Raw genomic sequence first — 19,364 nt, 5'->3', positions numbered from 1 at the left:
ACACCACACACCATACACCACACACACACACACCACACACGTACCACATCACACTACACCACACACACACACTAGAATGTCTCAGAGGACGAGGATGCTCAAGCATGTCACCCCGGGGACTGGGGGACACACAATGTGACAGAACAGCATGCTCTTGGCCTGTTCACAGCCTGCCACAGCTCAGGCTCTCTGGGGGAGGTGATCTGACATAGGTCTTCTGTACCACTCATCAAGTCAGGTTTAAGCAGACCCACAATGCTTTGCAAATACACAGCTAGGACAGAGTTTGGAGGCCCCTGTGACAGTTTGTTTGCACAAGCCACACTGAGGCAGCCTAATTTAGGACACAGGGTCTCCGTCCTTCACAGACACAGCCCCCTCCCTGCGGATGTCACTGTCATACATCAGCTCTGTGTCCTCTGGAGACCCATCATGGGCCTGCCCGTGGGAAGCAGGTGGCAGGAGGCAGTTCACAACAGTGAGCGCTGGAGCAAGTCAAACAGCCACCAGCCAGTGAGGGGATAATGCGATACACAGAGGCCACCTTCGTGACAGAATATTGATTGGGTGGCAGCTGTGAAAAGGAAAAAGAGGCAATATGGATGCCAAGGGAACAACCTCCAAAGCCCACGGAGAGCCATGAGGAGCCCGGGGAAGGCGCATCATAGCTCTCACCTAGTACTTCAGCACACTCAAGTGTGTGTGGAGGGAAAGACCCACCACAACATAGACTCCGACACACCAAGAGGACGGTCTTAGCCGGGCGTTGTGGCGCACACCTTTAATCCCAGCACTGGAAGGCAGAGGCAGGTTGCTCTGAGTTTGAGGCCAGCCTGGTCTACAAGGTATGTTCCAGGCCAGCCAGGGCTACACAGAGAAACTCTGTGTTAAAAAAAAAAAAAAAAAGTTATTTCTGTGCCTTGAGATACCTCATGCACATGACACCTAAGAAGTATCCCAGAAAATGGCAACAGAGTGCAGGGGAAAGATGCAAAGAGGACACATTCACCTATGTCTTGTGGTATTGGGGGATGGGAGTATCCAACACATGCATTACTTTAAAATTTTAAATGAAGTTAGTGTAAAAAAAAAAAAAATTTAAAAAGTCAACAAACTATTCTTTAGGGCGTCTCAGTCCTTCCAGGTACCAGTGTGGGTGGGCACTGCTGTAGGGACAGCTGGTCCTGCCCCAGGACGTGAGGTGAGGGCGGGGTCAGCAAGGCTGCTGAGCACATGTTCCTAGGAGCATGGCACCAGGCTCTCCAGCACACAGCTGTGCCCAGCGGCACCTGACAGAAGTCTGGGCAGTAACTGGGAGCTGCTGGTGACCTTCTGCCTCTGTGACGTGGCAGGACTGAGGAGGGTAGGGAGCCTGTGTAATGGGCAAAGAGCGCCAGCAAAAACGAAGAGGACAAAATAGCCTGGGAGTTGATGAAAAGCCGGGTGCTCTCAGATGTGAAGCAGGCCCCTGGGCAGTAGCCCTGGCTGATGAGTGACCTCATTTGCCTGTTCTTTTTGTCTCCTCACTACGAGGAACTTGCCCCCAAAGGTCTCCAGGAGTCACGTCTGACATCTCCATACTCTTCTGCTGTAGGAAATACCTTCTGGAACTCAAACACGAAGGGACCTTAGGCTAACCTCGGGGCCTACGGAGTCACCCTGGCCAGGTGACCGAGATGCCTAGGTGCCGAGCAGGGCCCCTTAGGCGACACTCAGTCATGATGGACCTGTTTCTCTTATGGAAATGTGTCTGACCCACAATTAACAAGGGACGAGGCCATGCCGTCATCCTTGCTTTCTAAATGTCCTGCTGCCATTTTGACATGGAGACCAAAGGTCTAAAATTAGCATCTCACACCTCATTTTCCAAGCTCCCAGGAGAAGAGGTGTAAATCCACCTGAGAACATTGTCTTCTGGACAGAGAACACGCCGCTCCCCCAGCCTCTCCACCCCCCAGAGGCCTCTCCACCCCAGCAGGAGCCACAGGTGGAGAATTCTGCTTTGGTGGGCCTAGGGCAACACCGGAAGGCTCTGGCTGGAGCAGCCCAGCTTCTTCCTTACCTCCCAGAATCCCCTGCTACCCTCCCCCCCCCCCCGGAAACACTGCAGTGTCAACAGCACCTGTGCAGCTGGGGATTCAGGCTTTTACACCCTGCAGTCCTCACAGATGCAGTACCCCAAGCCAGCAAGGAGCTGGTGTTGCTGTCTCTCCGTCCAGGCAACAAAGTCAGAGTCAAGGGAGAAGAACAAGTACAGGACAGGACCCTCACAGCCTGGAAGCTTGCAACCCCAGCCCAGGAAAGGAGCCCTAAGCTATCCCTTCTACTTGTCACCAGACTAATAAGGAGGAACACAACCTTCCCTTAAGGTGGCCATCCTAGGCGAGACTGTGGACACATAAGACATCGCACTGAAGAAGGAAGGCGAACGTGTGTGGGCACCTATCAACAGCCATGTGGGTCCCCTGCTAGGCTGCTGGTCTCTTTGTCTCAGAGAGATCCCTCAGATGAAATTACAGGCCAGGTCCCCAATTCTGAAACACCTGTATCCTCTCAGCACACTGGAGGGCCTCACGCCCACCTGACTTGTAGGACTAGACTGACCCAGACACCCATGTCCCAGCGTCCCATGTGTGGCTCGAATCCCTGGAGAGCCACTTACAGAGACTTCAGTTCATTCACGATTCATTCAATCGTGTGAGGCCCCAGGCTCCTTCAAATGATACCAGAGAGCCAGGCGATGTCTAGAAACTCCTATGGATAACTCTCCATGATTGCCCTGGCATCTGTTGCCATCTTGGGAGAGCCAGCTCCTGGCCATGACAGGTGAACACGCTGCATCTGGAGTAAGCAGCCATCCCTCCCTCCCATCTGGTGCACACCCAGGTAGCAGGTGGGCAGCACCAGACTGAATGTCTAAAACTTTTCTGAGTGGGCTTTCGGTCTGTGGCCTGGCCAATGAGCAGGAGCTGGCCTGGAAGCCAGTCAGGAAGCCAGATCAGGGCCTTGTAGAAAACACCCTGAGTCTGTCAGGACCCAAAAGCCCTCAGCCCAGCCTCATTTCCTCCACATCCCCCCACCCCCCTCCCGTATCCACACTGCTGCTTTCCAAAATACCTCACACAGAGGAGGTTAGGTTCAAGAGGAAATGAAGTATGAGCATTGGGCCTGCCCTCTAGAGCCAGAGGCTATGAAGTCAGACCCTTTGGCAAACAGTGTAAGGTTGTTGACAGTCCACAGAGGAGCAAAAAAACATACCATTGTTTATGAACTTTCCAACCATGTCCCACTTCAGGGAAAGCCGTCAGCTCCAGGGGCATTAGTACCTTTTAAGCATACTCCAGCTCTCCTGGCAGGGGTGGGGCAGCTTGCTTCCCCCGGTTCTGGCTAATTCAAAGCCAGCAGACACTTACTGTGAGTCTTGTGGGCCCTCTACCAAAGAGCCTTTGAATTGCAGGGTTTAACCAGTTAATAGCCAGGGAGGACTTCATCGGCTTTTTAGAAATACGTAGTACACGGAGTGAGAGGGCAGAAAGGAAGGACACAGAGTTTCCATGTGTTCACGTGCGCATGCGCCCCCTTCAGTCACCAACCCTCTCTGAGAGCAGATGAAGCACATGCAGGAGCCACAGATGGCAAGCTAGGATCAACTCTAGGCACCAAGATGAGGAAAGAGACCAAGGAGTTCAGCGGCAAATAAGAAAACCTTGTCCAGACCACAGGCTTCCCAAAGCATAGCCAGGCCCTGATCAGTTTCACTTCCCTGAAACTTAGCGCAACCACTGACACTCAGCATGGCCATTGAGACTGGACCAGGTGCCTATACGTCAGACACCCTGGCCACGCTGGAGCCACTGAGGTCCAATCCCCACTCTGGGTGGGTTCCCGTGGCCCTCTATGCAGGATGAAGCATACCCTCTTCTTCTAACAGAAGCCAGAGGAGCCGGACAAAGCAGAGTTGAGAAGGCGAGAAACACACTTTGGTTTGCTGGAAAGACTCCTACAGCAGGCACTTTGCTGCTAACGGGAGACTCGGATGTGCACACAGAGATGGTCCAGCGGCACTGTGGCATTACCACAGGCTCTCATCTTCAGCCAAACAGCAGGACAGGGAGAGAACAAGGTCACAGATCCTGAAGACCCCAGGGCTCAAGGGGGCATAATTCACCTCTGATGTCCCCCCGGCGACAGCTGGCAATCACTGCAGCTCCTCCCTGGCCTCTAAGTAGCCTAGTGCTGACCCAGGCTACCTGCCTGACCATATTCCACCTGAGGCACAGCCAGCAAGAGCCATGCCACTTTCTCAGCTTCCCAAAGTGGGTCAGGCACAAGCCCAACCTTGTGAGGCTCTGAAGCTTTTGTTTCTTAGTCCCACTGTTCATTATGAAAAGTGGTGAGCGTACAAAAGCACACACATTAAACAGGAGGGAAACAGAAATGAGACACAGAAGATGAAATGCTGGTGCCCACAGAGCTATGTAAGAGGCTGACCAGATAGCTGGCAGCCTCATGAGTCAAAAGTTTCATCTTGCTTTGAACTCAGTGACCATGGAGGCCAATCAGCAGACTCCCCGAACAGGCTAGCTTCCTGTCTACTTCTAATATCCACAACTCCTACCAGAACACTGTTTTCCATGGGGAAATGTCCAGGAAATGGGCACTGAATAAGAAAAACCATGAGCCAGAGTCAGGCTGCATCTACAGTCCCTGCTACACAGAACACGGCGGCCAGCCTAGGGACATAGCAAGACTGCCTGAAAAACGAAACAAGAGAAACAACTGAGTGTCAGCAGGACAGCAAGGGATGGACACAAGTCTTCTTAGAGAATAGTAGGGGACAGGGCAGAAATTCAGACAACCCTACTTCCTGGCAGAGGCTAGTATTTCCTGAGGCTGGGCCCTCAGGGAAAGCTTTGACTCCCAGAATGAGGGATTTGTCAAGGTGGGCTGAGAGTCAGCCCTCCTCCTCCTGAGGGTTTGCAAGGGAAATGGTACTGCCAAAAGCCAGAAAAAGGCAAAAACCAGCTGAGGGGTCAACCAGTCACCAGTCAACAGATGGAACAGTGCTTGGTGGGTTGGGCCAGGAGCCAGAGGCCCAAGTGATTGACACTGTGGTTGGCTTCCTGCTGGGGTAAGGATGGGAAATCAGAGAAATAGGAGGTGCTGGCTAGAGCAGAGGAAAGAGTACAAAAATGAATTGGTACCCAGCTGAACAAAGGGCAGAAGTGACTTCCTACCCTCCTGGTCCTTGAATCCTTCACACAACAGCATAAGTCAACCCTCCAAGACAGCCACCTTTGGTTCTTGCCCTTGGTACAAATAATCTGACTTTTAATACCAAATAAACACCCAGGTAGAGGTCATCTGAGGGAGAAGCTGAGGCCCTGAAAAGGCAAAAACAAAACAAAACAAATTCCTAAACATACACAGAAAACCAGCAACAGATGCTGTCCCAAAGGCCTGCACAGTCTATGGGAGCCCACGGCCCTTCATGCCACTCCACAGGGCCCAGAAGGCTGGGAGGAAGATCGGGAAAGAGGCCACAGAACCCATGGTGGAAGGAGTCCAGTCAACGCAGATGTCAGCACTGTCAACCAAGCAGGCCCACGAGGAGAAGCGCCACAGAGCCAAGGGGCGCACAGTGACTGGCAAAGGGCTCTCACTGGGTCGACTCAGCCCACCCCATTCCCACCCCAATAACGTGTCAGGGCATCACCTGGCTCCCCGACCCACTGCAACCATGCAACTGCACCTTGCCCAGCTCTGACCTCCACACTGCCCACACCTACCCCCCCCCCCCCCCAGCCTGGCACGTGTGATATGTGACGAGGGGATGCTCAGCCCCCTCCAGCACCTTTCTGTCCACATTCTCTCCCACTTTCCTGCCCTTCCTCCGAACCCTGTAGTTAAAACTTATTTGCTCCCAGGGGACCCCACATGATCAACAGGACCCACGTAACTCCTAGTTACCAGATCCTCCTAGACACCAGTGGGCCAGGACAAATGACACTCACAGCTGCCCCTGCCAGGCCAGGGCCTGCCCAGCACTGTGGTGGGTACTCGCCTCAGGGTACTTTATTAGCTTTCCCCACAGACTGGGTGAGGTGTTGTGCAGCAGTTTCCTCCAAGAATAAAACCTTCTGTCTTGGAGGGACACTCCTTCACTCCTTAAGGCATGGGATGTTAAGGGGGAGGTGGAACAACGGGATATTTTAAGGCAGGGTGTTTACGGGGAGGTAAAACAGTAAGACGTTCTAGGTGGAGCATTCTTCCCCAAAAGGAAACTCTTTAAGCTCAGGAAGTCCCTCAACTGAGCAGCTTTCCTAGGTAGCTCCCTCCCCACATATAAATAAGCTACAAGGATTGCTGAGAGACTCTCTCAGACAAGCAAGGGGCTTTGGGGGAGGCTCTGACGGAGCTGACTGGAAGAGCCAGGACAAACTGAACAGCCTAGAGGAACACAGAGTATCCAGACTTCCTAAAAAACCATTCAGACCAACTGAGCTGCCTGGAAAAGAGGCTCTTCAACCAGTTGAGCTACCGGCAGGCTATGCGGTGTGCTCCGGGCTTCCATGCTGTGGTGGGCTTTGGTGATGTCTTTGAGTCATTTCTGCCCCTGTAAGTACCCTCCCACCCCAATTCCTATAAGCAACCTTATCGGTTCACCAGGGTGGACTTTAGTGGCATCAGCACTTTGATCTGTCATCGGTTTCCTGTCTAGTGATAGCTGTTCATGTCTCCCCAGGAATAACGTCACACAATACGAGGGCGGGCAGAGAGCATCCGCTGATGCTGTTTTACAGGGAAGGAAACCAAAGCACAGGCCTTGCCACTCAGCTACTCAGAGAACAACACCCAAGACCCATGAGTAGGCCCCAGGTGGTGCTCAGTGAGCACACACAGAAGCCCCAATAGGCCCCGCAATCAAGGTGATGGACCAGTTCTCTAAAACCAGAGCTGTCAACCATGAGACAGAGGCCAGAGGCAAGACGGCCCAACACAGCAACTGCAGCGCAGGTCTGTCTGGTACCTTTCTCGCTAAGACCTTCCTTGTCTTGTGGCAACACACTAGGCCGCCACTCCAATCCTCCACTTACGGAGAAGAAAACCATGTTGTGTGCAGCCAGGAATCCTGCCCAGGCCCAAGTACTAAAGGCAGGAGGGGAATGATAGGTGTGTGTGTGCTCAGAGGCCAGTGGGGTGGGAAGACATGACAGGGCCGAGCTCCTGAGGATGGCCAGGAAAGGTGGCAGGCTGGCGGGCACGGAGCTGTCACTTCCACATGACTGCCTCACGCGGCGGCCCATGTGCAACCCTGCCCGCAGGAAGGCCTGTGTGTACTCAAAACATTGACACAGGCAAGCACACACTAACCCAGAAACAAAGCTGTGCAGAAATCCCTGCAGGGCTGCGGGGCTGCGGGGCTGCGGGGCGTGTGTGACCCCACCCAGGCTCTAACAGGCATTGGAGACAAGTGTGTGGAGGGTCTTTTCCGGCTGGCAGGGCCTCGTACTCAGCACATCAGGGCCAGGCCAGGCCAGGCCATGCTGCCACTCCAGGCTATGTCACTGTCCTTCCTCAACAGGACACACCACCTCTGGGGTTGTACAGGGGTGTGTGTCAAACTGTGGCTGTGAGTATAAATAAGGACAGGTGGAGGGGCACCCACGAGCAGGCAGGTCCACTTCTGTGTTGTTGCTGTGTGGCTCAGGCCCGTCAAAGAACTCCTCTGACCCTGAGTGGTTATTTCTATAAAATCCAGTGGCGAGTGGAATGGGCTCAGGGGGCGGTGTGATGGCCGGTCTTGGTTGTCAAATTGGCTGCGCCTGGACTCAACTAGCATCAGCATAAGCTGCTGTCACTTCCTGAATGTTATTTACACCTGGCGGTGGCAATCCACGTGACTGGACATGGACGAGGGAAGCTTGCTTTTTGCCTGCTTGCCTCACTCCCGCTGGCAAGTCCATCTATTCTGTTGCTCTGGCATTCCTTCACTAATATTCGAACTAACTTTTGGGGGCATTCCAGCATAGACTTAAGACCAGCAGCTCTCCAAAGAGTCCCCCTGGTCTCTAGCACCATATTGGAACTGCTGAGACATCCGGCCTCATGGGCTGAACTGCTAGATTCTCAGTCTCCCCAGTGTAAGACAGCTGCTGTTAGACTGCCTGATCACATCCTGTAACCCAGTCTAATATCCATATATATTAGATGGGTTCTATCAGTTTTGTTCTTTTAGACTACCTGGAGAGTAAGCCAGGGATACAGAAAGACGAGTTGTGGTGATTGTAATTATCATAATAGCATTGTGATTGTGGGGCGCTGGGAAAGCCACCGACTCCATCCCTCATTTATCTGGTTAGGTTTTGTCAACACAAACAAGAGTCACTAAAAAGAGGAAACCTCGACTGAGGAATTGCCTCCACCAGCTTGCCCTGTGGTAATGGCTGTGGGGCACTTTCTTGATTAATGGCTGATAGAGGAGGGCCCAGACTACTGTGGGGGTGCTGCCCCTAGGCTGGTGGTCCCGGACGGGATAAGAAAAGTACTTGAACAAACCTGAGGAGCAAGCCTGTAAGTACTTTCCTCCAGGGTCTCTATTTTCAGTTCCAGCCTTGAGCTCCTGCAATGGTTTCTCTCAAGGACTGAGTGTGACCTGTGAGCAAAATAAACCTTTTCCTCCCCAAATTGCTCTTTGGCCATTGTCTATCCAACAGAGAAACCTAACTAAGCTACCCTCTGCCTTCCAGGCTGAGACCCCTTGACCCTGCCCTTATTAAGGCTCTCAGAAAAGACACTTCTGACAACAAAAGGCATCTCCTCAGGTCAGGCCACCACACACCTCTCATCCACCTTCCTGGCTTTCAGCCCACATCTACATCCCTGACAAGGATAAAAGCTGATGGATCTTCAGAGGGCAAACAATGGGACCCTGCCAGGGTCAAGGTCATACCCCTGTCTGTAGAGGTCAGGGACTCTCCACACTCCACATGGGAGAGCTGTTTCCTTCCTTGAAGCCTGCACCTTGCCTATCCCAACAGGGCTTACAGAGGTGGCTACTCTTTGGGAAGTAGCAGGAGGAGAATCCACTGTATACCTTCCCCCACCGCCTGTGGGTAGAACCCAGCCTGCCTATCCACCCAGATGTCCTCTGGGCTCCTTTTAGACAGGCATGAATGGCAGACACAGAAAGGTAGATAGAGCCCCTCCATGATGGGGGCTTGAGATAGATCCCTGGCCTATGTAGATTGTTACTGGTGCCCTTGTGGAAAGACAGGATTTACAGAGCTGGAGCATGCCCTCTGGCCCTATGCACACTAATACTACACCTGCAATAGAATTTCCTCGATTCTTCTCACAGGGATGTGCCTCCACTGAGCTACACTCCCCAAACATGCAGGGAAAGCCTGGAGGTTTGGAGGGCAAGGCAGCCTGGAGAACTAGGGTACACAGAGAAGGCCAGCAAAGCAGCCAAAGCCTCTCGAGAAGGGACCAGGCACAGCCCATGGACTGAGCACACACACACACCTACAATGCACAAAGGCCCAGGCTAGATCTCCAGCTTTCAAACAGCAACAAAAGCTTTCCAAACAATCCAGCCAGTGACTGTGGCAAAGGACCCTCCCAATACTGTGTGTTGGGATTTACATAAGATCATCCCCCTGGGGCCTATGTCACCCACAGTGCAGGTAAGGTGGAAGAAGAAACTGATGATGTCACTGGTTTACCACGTCCAGGGCCAGGCCTCCACTTCCCACCTACCCTACCCCACCCCAACACACACACCACAGACCAACTTATCCCAGCTGCCACAGCTCCCCACCATGCTATAATCCAGGCTCAGTGAGAAATCCTGCCTCAAAAACTAAAGTGGAGAATGATTTGAGTGACATTCAATGTCAACTTATAACCTCCACCTGCGCGCGCGCACACACACACACACACACACACACACACACGCATACACACACACACCACATGATCCAGCAAACCCACTAGCATTCACATAGTCAAAGGTGATGGTGGCAGCATGGCTGAGAGATGCCTGCAGTTCCTGTTTATTTCTGCCCTACTCACGTCAGCCGACGATGAATGAAAGGATAAGGAAATGAGGCACATAATACCATACACAAAAATACTACACAAAAGAAGAATGAACTCCCAGGCTGAGGAGACAGCTTGGTTGAGGAATTGCTTACCAAACAAGCATGAAGAATTGAATTGGATATCTGGAATCCATGTGAAACAAAACAAACAAAACAGAGATTTGGTGGTACGCTGTGATCCCTGAGCTGGAGGGGCAGAAGTAAGCGGATCCCTAAGGCTCACTGGCCACTTAGCAGAGCCTACTCAGTGAACCCCAGGCCAGTGAGAGAACATGTCTTAAATAACACAGTGGCTGGCTCCTGGGGAATAATACCAAAGGATACCAAAGGTATTACATACACGACACATGCATGTGCAGGGCAAGCGTTGGCTTCTTCGTATGTTGTGTAAACGCGCTCTTGTCTTAATCCCAAGTGGAGGATTTTAGTTGGGCTATAGTTTGTCCACACCCACTATGGGCGGAGCATGGCTTCTGCCAGCTGGAATGGCCTTTTACGTGCAGCACGAAGAGAAACGTGGTCTAGGGCTCTGAGAGATAAATGTGAGGGCTGAGAAAGACAAGGTGTGGCGTGCAGTGGTGGCATGGGGCATATAGTAGTTTGGAAAGGCCAGAGACCAAGATGGTGTGGCAGTTTGGAGCACACAGATGAGGCACAGAAGTATGGAGGAGCCTGCTAGCTGTGTCTGCAGTTGATGGAGATTGGTATAGAACCTTAAAAGAACCCCTTGACCCTACATAGCAGGGAGAAGGAGGGGTCTGGGCCCCCTCTCCCCACTAACCTTTTCTCTTTCCTACTTAAGGGTGGGGGTTGGTGGAAGGGAGGTAGAGGCCTCAACACCCCAAATAAAGGAGAATTGTAAAAAAGAGCACTGCAGGTGGCTTTCTACTGCATGCATGCATACATGGGTGCGTGCATGCGTGCACGCGCGCACACACACAAAGGGAATCCTCTTATTGACAGGGTAGAGCTGGAGGAGACTAAGCTGGTGAAATAAGCATGTTTTTACCCAAGTAGAAGCTAAAGCAGATACAGTCAGAAGACGAGGGAGGGAAGAGAGAGGAACAAAACACAGCTGAAAGGGTAGAGTGAGGAAAGCCTGCCTAACGTAAAGAATTACTGTTTGCAACAGCGTCCTACCAGCATATAAAGTAGAAGAGGGTTGCAAGGCCCTCAGCACAAAGCAGTGGTAAACGCTCAAGGAGACCAGGATGTTGCTTAAACCCGGAGTATAGAACACATGTAGACACACATGCAACTGTCCCTCCACTCTACATATATGTTCAGTTCTGCTGTGCCAAAGACAAGACCCAAGGGACAACAACCAGGCTGCCTCTAGGCTTGCAAGGGCCATGGCTGTACCCCATGACACCAAAAAAGAACTTCGTAGGGTCTGCTGAGGTCCTTGCAAGTTCCTTTCACAGATGGAGAAAGACAGATGAGAGAAAACAGCCAGCGGAAGTCTGTGTGATCCCAGCACAGAAGGGACCGAACATTCCTTGATCCACTCCTCCCCGGAGCCACCACAGGAAGGAGGGAGCCCTTGATCCATCTATCCTTCCCATTCCTAGGCTCCGGCTCCAGCTCCGGCTCCGGTTCCGGCTCCAGCTCCAGCTCCGCCCTGGGTATCTGTGGATGGCTCCAACCCTTCCCTGAGAGTTCGAGAACTCAGCCTGGGAGAAAGCAGAACCCACATTTACCATTAACAGCTCCCAGGGCCAGGCCTCAGAGCCACAGTGAGCAGGAAGACCTAAAGGAGGATGCTTGGCCATGTTTACTTAGGGACAGAATCAGGGATGTCTGGCTGAAGAAGGGTAGCAAGCAAGGACATGGTGGAAATCTCCATAGGAAAAGTGACTAGAGCATGCAAAGGTGCAGAGGCACACGGAGATTATCTGTCTCTAGAATGGTGATAAGTCAAGCGGCCAGCGCTCCAGACAATGTCACAGGAAGAGTGCCCCCTTGGAACATCTGGGTCACGAGAGTACATCTCAGACCAGTTGTTCTCAACTTGTGGGTCATGACTCCTTTGGGGGTCAAATGACCCTTTTTCACAGAGGTCTCATGTCAGATATGCTGCATAACAGATATTTACATTATGATTCACAACAGTGGCACAATTACAGTTAAGAAGTAGCAATGGAAATAATTTTACGGTTGGGGGTCACCTCAACAGGAGGATCTGTATTAAAGGGCTGCAGCATTAGGAAGGTTGAGAGACGCTGTTCTCAAACCATGCTACAGAAGCCAGGATCTATAAAGGGCAGAAGCTAGAGCATGGCTCGGAGGAGGAACACCAGCACATCCAAGTCCCTGGCCTTAATCTTCAGAGAAGGAACAAGAGGAAGACAGAGGGAAGGAGGGAGGAAGGGGGGAGGGCATTGCAGTAGAACAGCCTGGTCTGCCAGGGATACCGATGAAACATTAAAGCACTAAGATCTCACTTCCTGTGTCTATGAGCTCATCTATATGAAACCACACAGCCAAGCATCCTGTCCAGCACCTTTCAGGTACGTTGATGTCATCCACACTTTGATGTAGGATAGCCTTGAAACACCAAACTAATCATATACAGCAAAATAGCAGTACCAAAATAATCATGGAGGGAAGACGTCCTCAGCTCCACATAGCTAACATACTCTAAGATAACTGAAACCAGTGCCTAGACCCATGGCACAGTGCTACAGGGCAGCCCTCCTTCCTTTCGTTCTTTGCTGTGTGTCTCTGGGCCATCCTGGCAGACTGTGAGCTGGCCCTGTGTGAGACACTGTTAGATCCCACATTGCTGGGATGCTGGGTTCTGAAGTAACTCTGCTGCTCAGATGCCATAGGTGGATGGGGTCAGGGAGGAGGCTAGGCTGCTTCCAGCTAAACACACATCCACTGCACTTGAGCCAACACTGAAGGGCTAACGGTGCAGCCGCGTTACGGTTTACAGAAGGGATCACCCTCAGCCCAGTATGAGGCTGGGCCTGCATTGGTTCTAGAGGAGCGAAGCCACGGGAACAGCTGAGACAGAACCAGGGAGACAGGAGTGCCGTGGTGCATCAGGTGGCACCAGTCAGAAGTGGTTAGGGGCTGGCTGATGTGAGCCTGCAGTGCCCACAACCCAGGTCTCCTGCTCTGTGAGCCAGCTGGCTCTGCTCAAAGAATGCCGTGAGCTGCCTCGAGCCACAGCAACCAGCCAGGCCAGCCTCTGCAGCACAAGGCAAGAGAAGACGCACTCTGCTCCCCAGATCCAGCTCTGAGCCAGCTGGGTGCATGGTGCCACATGCCAGATTTCTAAGCCAGATGGAGCAAGAATCCCAAAGTGCCCATTGATGCCCCTGTCCTGTCTCACTCACACATGCTTACCTACCTAGCCAACACTCCAGGAGAGCAGTGTCATGGCCCAAGACAATCCACCGCAGGCCAGGCCTGGGTGAAAGGCACGTTTCCACAGCTGGACAAGACCTCGATGCATAGACCTCACCTGACCAAGAGTCAGCAAGGCCAGGCCAGAAACCAGGACCACCAGCCCAGGGGTGGCCCCACCCACAGTGGGCAGGGCCCTTTCCCATCAATCACTAATTAAGCCTAGGCTGCCCCAGAGGATGCGTAGAGGAAGCTTCTCTGGCACCAGAGAGGATGAGTGGCAGATAGGCTGGGAGCCAAAACAGAGGATGTGGTGACAGGAGAAAGAAGGGTGCTGAAGGGCAGAGGGGGCAGGGCTCTTGCTGGCCACCTCGGGAGCAATGCACACCTCTACCACCCTGCCCTCCACTCCATGTCTGGGTAGCTTCCTGTCACCTCCTCCTTCCTCACTGCCAAACCTCCTCCCTGCTACCTCCTCCCTCACTGTCACCTCCTCATCCCTCACTGTCACCTCCTCAACTCTCAATCTCACCTCTTCATCCTCACTGTCACCTCATCCCTTACCATCATCTCCTCGACCTTCACCATCACCTCCTCATCCCTCATTGTTCCCTCATTGTTAGTCCTCTTCCCTCACTGTCACTACCTCTCCTTCATTGTCTCCCCCCACTCACTATTGCCTCACCCTTCCTCACTGTCACCTCCCTCCCTCACTATCATCACCCTCCTCACTGTTACCTCCTCTCCTCTCACTGTCACTTCTGTTTTACTCACTAGTACCTCCCCTCACTGTCACCTCCTCTCTCAATGGCATCACCTCTTCCCTGTCAAATCCTTCGCTCTCATTATCTCCTTATCTTAGAGTTTCTATTGCAATGAAACACCATGACCAATAAGCTATTTGGGGAGGAAAGGGTATATTTGGCTTACACTTCCAGATCGCTGTTCATCATCAATGGAATTCAGGACAGGAACTCACACAGGGCAGGAACCTGGAGGCAGGAGCTGATGCGGAGGCCATGGAGGGTGCTACTTACTGGCTTGCTCCTCATGGCTTTCTCAGCCTGCTTTCTCACAGAAACCAGGACCACCAGCCCAGGGGTGGCCCCACCCACAGTGGGCAGGGCCCTTTCCCATCAATCACTAATTAAGAAAATGTCCTACAGACAGATACTATGGAGGCATTTCCTCAACTGAGGCTCCTTCCTCTCTGATGACTCTAACTATGTCAAGTTTTAAAAAACAAAGGTGTATACTCCCCCTTCCTGTTACTCCTTCCCAGTCAGCTCCCTCTCCTACATTATCACCTCCTCTTCTCTCAGTGTCTCCCTCACTGTTATGTCCTCCTTGTTTATTGTCACCTTCTCCTCCTTCACTGTCATTTCCTTTACACTACAATATCTCCTTTTCTCATTGTCACCTCTTCCTCCCTGTCACCTCTTCCCTCATTGTAACTTCCTCTTTCCACTGTGTGTGGTGTCCCGTCCTCCCCCCACCCCCACCCCGCCTGTCTTCCCTTTCTCTTCCATCCTTCTCAACTCTTCCTTGGGGAAATCAGGGAAGCAGGCCTCCTCTAGCCCACAGTGCCACCTACTGTCCAGATGCCCTAAATTCCTTCAAGGCACCTGTGCCGCAGTCCACAGTCCCAGAATGCAAACACGCTGCTGCAGACAGCACAGCAAGTTCTAAGTCCTGAAAGGCTCTTTCTCAAACTAGCTCCATAAACACAGTGACCATTGTCTAGGCCCTCCCTGGAGGCCTTCAGGACAGCCTCTGGATTACAGGTCAGCACCCTCCTGAACTGACCCAGGGTTGCTTCGGCTGGTGTGTGCCTGCAGGTAGGCTTACCCTGTGGCGGTCGTGAGGCCCAGGTTGCCTGTGGGTAGCTGGTCCAGCTAGCACTTCCTCACTGTATGCCCCTCACCCTTTAGGGAAGGGCAGCTGCTCTCGGACCTGATAGAGTGGCTGGATCTACAGCACCAAGAGGGAACCTGTGAGGAGCTCTGCCCCTTCACACCAGCTGTCCTGACAAGAATCTCAACAGCAGCCTGTCCTGCCCACGCCAGATACAGGGCCCAGGGATGGGCTGGCTCATGCCCTATGAGCCATCACAGCTTGCCTTGGTGCCTCCATCGGCCACAGTTGTCAGCATCTGTTCCATCTCACTAAAGATAACAAAGCTTCAATGACATTTTCTCCAGTAAACAGCCCAGGCTCAGGGCCACTGCCAGGGTCCAGGCCCTGCCCTTCCAGTCAAAGTGTGGCCACTGGAGTGTCACAGAGCCATCTACCCCATCTCTCCTGGGATCATAGACGCTGCAATGCTTTACTGCAGGGTTTGCCAGAATGAGTAAATGTCCACGTCTCACGGATACAGAGTGTGTTCACTGGATGCAACACAGAAAGTAAGCGGTAAGCCATGTTCATGAGAACAGCAGCACTTCCTGGGCACTGACTACACCAGGCACAAGGCCATGAGCACTGAAGGGACCATGCTGGACCCCTCAGATGCAGGCCAAGCAGCAGCTGCTACCCAGAATGCAATGTGTGGCAGGCTGTGGCCAAGATGGAAAAGCAAGCACTTTGGAGCACGCTGAGACAGACAGGACCAGTGTTTACGGCGGCTGTGCGAAGGGATGCATGAGATACAGAGTGGGAGTTCAGGACACTTGGACCACTGCATCAGTGTCCAGAGACAGTGTCACTGCCTCTGCTGGGCAGAAGCTGGGGCTGCGGATCCTCCTACAGTTTGTTGGGTAGCTGGCCCCAAATGTCTGCAGTCTATAGCCAGAGAAGATAAGTAGAGAGGAAGAAAGACCTGGGAGGTGATCTGACAAAGGTCACAAAGGCCACAGGGACAAAAGTCTTCTGGAAGCCCTGGAAAAGTAGAGGCCATACTTCCAGCAAGGGGCTAAGACCCAGGGTAACTAGGAGTTAAGGCCCCTGACCGGGCTTAGAGCTATACTGCCACCTCCACTGACACTCCTAAGCCTACAACAGCCACCACCTTGAGAGCTAGAGCAGTGCAGGTGCCTGCTAAAGACATGGGGTCTGATACCATGTGATGGCTCCTGCTGACAGCTGCAGTCCGCGAACACAGATGCCCAGGTGACAAAACAGAGGAGAGAGGCCAGGCCTCCCTCTGGCATCTCCCCTATGGGGACAGGGAGAAGAGAGTACACTTGGCCCAGCTCCCTCAGGGCCTGGAGACACTGGACTTTCAGATATCTGAGTGGATTCTAGGCCACATACGTCAGAGTGAGAGCCCCACATTGCCCTTTGATAGCATCCTGGACCTTTCCTCCCTGCCCCATCATAGTTTTTATGACCTTTACACTTCTTGCTATGCCAAAACAGCCTCCTCACTGGTATAGAGGGACCTCGGTGCATATCTGCCAGCTTCAAGAATATTAGGTTTGGGAGAAATGCACCTGGGGTCAGAACACCAGGAAGGCTAACAGCTGGGAAAGGAAGGCCCTGGTGAGAAAGTTCCCAGAGACCCAGGCAGAGAAGGGCTAAGAAGCCTCCATCTGGGCTGACCAACAGAGAGCCCCTAGAGGCCTCAAGAACAGGGGTCCCCAAGAGTACAGGACACCAATCAGCTGTGTTGAAGTAAGGAGAAAGCTAAAGGAGATCAGACTCAGAGAAGGAGAGTAGAGGGATGAAACAGAGCTGGACAAGGAAGGATGGCCCCAGCTGTCCAAATGCTGGTACCTAATGCTGCCAGCTAAAGCCCAGCAGACAGACGGTGTCCCGGCCAGGCTCGGCCCAGGGCAGCCACTCTACATCCCCAGCCCTGCGCAGACTGACCCACACAAGCCTCTGTGGTGGTCTGAACACTTGCTCCCCATTTGGCGGTGCTGTTTGGGAAGTCTAGGTGGCCCAGCCTTGCTGGGGGAAATATGTCATCGGGGCTGGGCTTTGAGGATTTAATGTCTCGAGGCACTTCCATGTGCTCTGTTTGCTTTGTGCCCGTGGTTATAGACATGGGCTCCCAGCTTCCTGCCGCTGCCACTGTGCTTGCCCCTTGCTGCCTCTCACCACCATGGGCTCTTAGTCCTCTGGAGCCATCAGTCAAACACTCTTCTAAAAGTTGCTTTTGCTCACGCTATTTTATCACAGCAACAAGGAGGTGACTGATGCGGCCTCCTCTCCTCCTGAAGCTCATGGCCATCACCGATCTTCCCTGAGACGAGCCAAGTTCATTCTTCACACCTCACCTTCCTACACTACCCAGCTCGGCCCAGAACCTGCCCTCCTGCTGGCCACATGAGGTCCACAGCAGAACTGGCCACACTGCTGCTGCTGCAATCCTGCCAGGCTTTTCCTTGCCATTTCTCCTACTTCTCCCACTTCTGCTGCATGCCACCATCTGGGCCTCTCCGGTGGGCTGGCCTCCCCACTAGCCCACCCTGGCTGCCTCCCCACTGTCCTCACTATACCCCCTTTAAAAAAATCAACTCAGTCCCTACAACCTTCTCCCAAAACCCCAGGACTTATGCAAGTGTTAGGTTTCGATCAAAAGCCACCCCTTCAGACAGGCTTTTCATAATTACCCTTCCTGTAGTGACAGTTTTAAGAATTCTGGAATCTTGGGTTCTTTTTTAAAAACACAGAAATATTATAAGAAAATATACTTTCGTTTTAATCCCAGGTGTAGGGATGTGGGGCTGCTTTGGACTGTTCACAGCAACTGACTATGATTTGCCTCATGCTCTACCAGAATGTGGTTTTTCCAGCTGCAGATAGTTTCTGCAACTGTGTGACATTTGGAATTTGGGGAACTTTTCAGAGGGAATCTAAATGCTAGAGCCAGCCGAGCACGGTGTACATGCCTGTAATCCCAACACTCTAGGAGACAGAAGCAGGTACAGGTCTGTGAGTTTGAGGCCAGCCTGTTCTACAAAGCAAGTCTAGGACAACCAAGGATACACAGAGAAACCCTGTCTCAAAATAAATAAATGAGTGAGCGAGTGAGTGAGTGAGTGGATGAATGAATGAATGAATGAATGGATGAGTGCCTAGAGCCCTAAGTGGTGGGGCCAGAGGTTGGTTGCGGTTTGTCAGTAGCAGTGGTCAAAAAGAAACAAAAGTAAGAAATTAGATTCAGGGATTTTCCTAATTCCTCTCTCCCCTCTATCCTTGTTTCTCTCCTCTCTGGTGTTAGGGGGGTGAAACCAGGGGAATAAAGGGTGGGAAAGAGAAGAACCCACAAACTAGCAGCTACACCTTCCTGTCTCTCCCCTCTTACCTGCTTTGTCCCTAAGGAGTCGATCTATATGTTTATTCTATATGTCCTTCCTACGCCGTCACTGCAACAGGTCATTTCCTGGTACCCTCAATAAGCATCTGAAGAATAAATGAATAAATCTCTTTAATATGTTTTGGAGATGATTTCAGTGTGTTTACTAAAGCTGATGTGCTGAAGGCTTGGTTCCCAGCATGGCGGTGTTGCAACCCTTAAGAGGGGCAAATCTGAGGTGATTAGATCATGGTTGACTGCCCTGGTAGACTGTGCTGGTCTGAGGACTGACACTTCTCTTGAGGGTGGATTCTTATGAAGTAAAACTACTCGTGCACACTTGCTTCCTGTGTGCGTGGCCATTCTCCTTTCTGGCTCTCCATTATATTTTGACTTATCTGAGGAGCCCTTGCCAGGATGTTGGCGCTACACTGTGGGATCTTTCAGAGATTCTGAATTAAGCTTCCATCTCCCTTCTACACAGTTCTCAGCAACAATTCTTCTAGTAAAGCAGTAGTTCTCAACCTTCCTAATGCTGTGACCCTTTAATAAAGTTTCTCATGTTGTGGGGACCCCCAAACATAAAATCATTTTTATTACTATCTCATAGCTGTAATTTGCTAGTTATGAATCCTAATGTAAGTATCTGATATACAGGATAT

At 52.1% G+C, this 19,364-nt stretch overlaps 1 protein-coding gene and 1 pseudogene across 2 annotated transcripts in view; both read right to left on the bottom strand.

The window, feature by feature from the left end:
- LOC129666742 (dnaJ homolog subfamily A member 1-like) overlaps positions 1 to 14,066 on the bottom strand; it is a 25,211-nt pseudogene extending 11,145 nt beyond the window's left edge.
- Positions 1 to 19,364, bottom strand: part of Pemt (phosphatidylethanolamine N-methyltransferase) — an 82,825-nt gene that overhangs the window by 45,853 nt on the left and 17,608 nt on the right. The window lies entirely within an intron of this gene.

Source organism: Psammomys obesus, unplaced genomic scaffold (genome assembly GCF_907164565.1).
Source record: "Psammomys obesus unplaced genomic scaffold, mPsaObe1.curated_primary_1811, whole genome shotgun sequence".
Taxonomy (NCBI): domain Eukaryota; kingdom Metazoa; phylum Chordata; class Mammalia; order Rodentia; family Muridae; genus Psammomys; species Psammomys obesus.
Note: the sequence above shows the minus strand (reverse complement) of the source record. Positions and strands in the feature narration are given on the sequence as shown.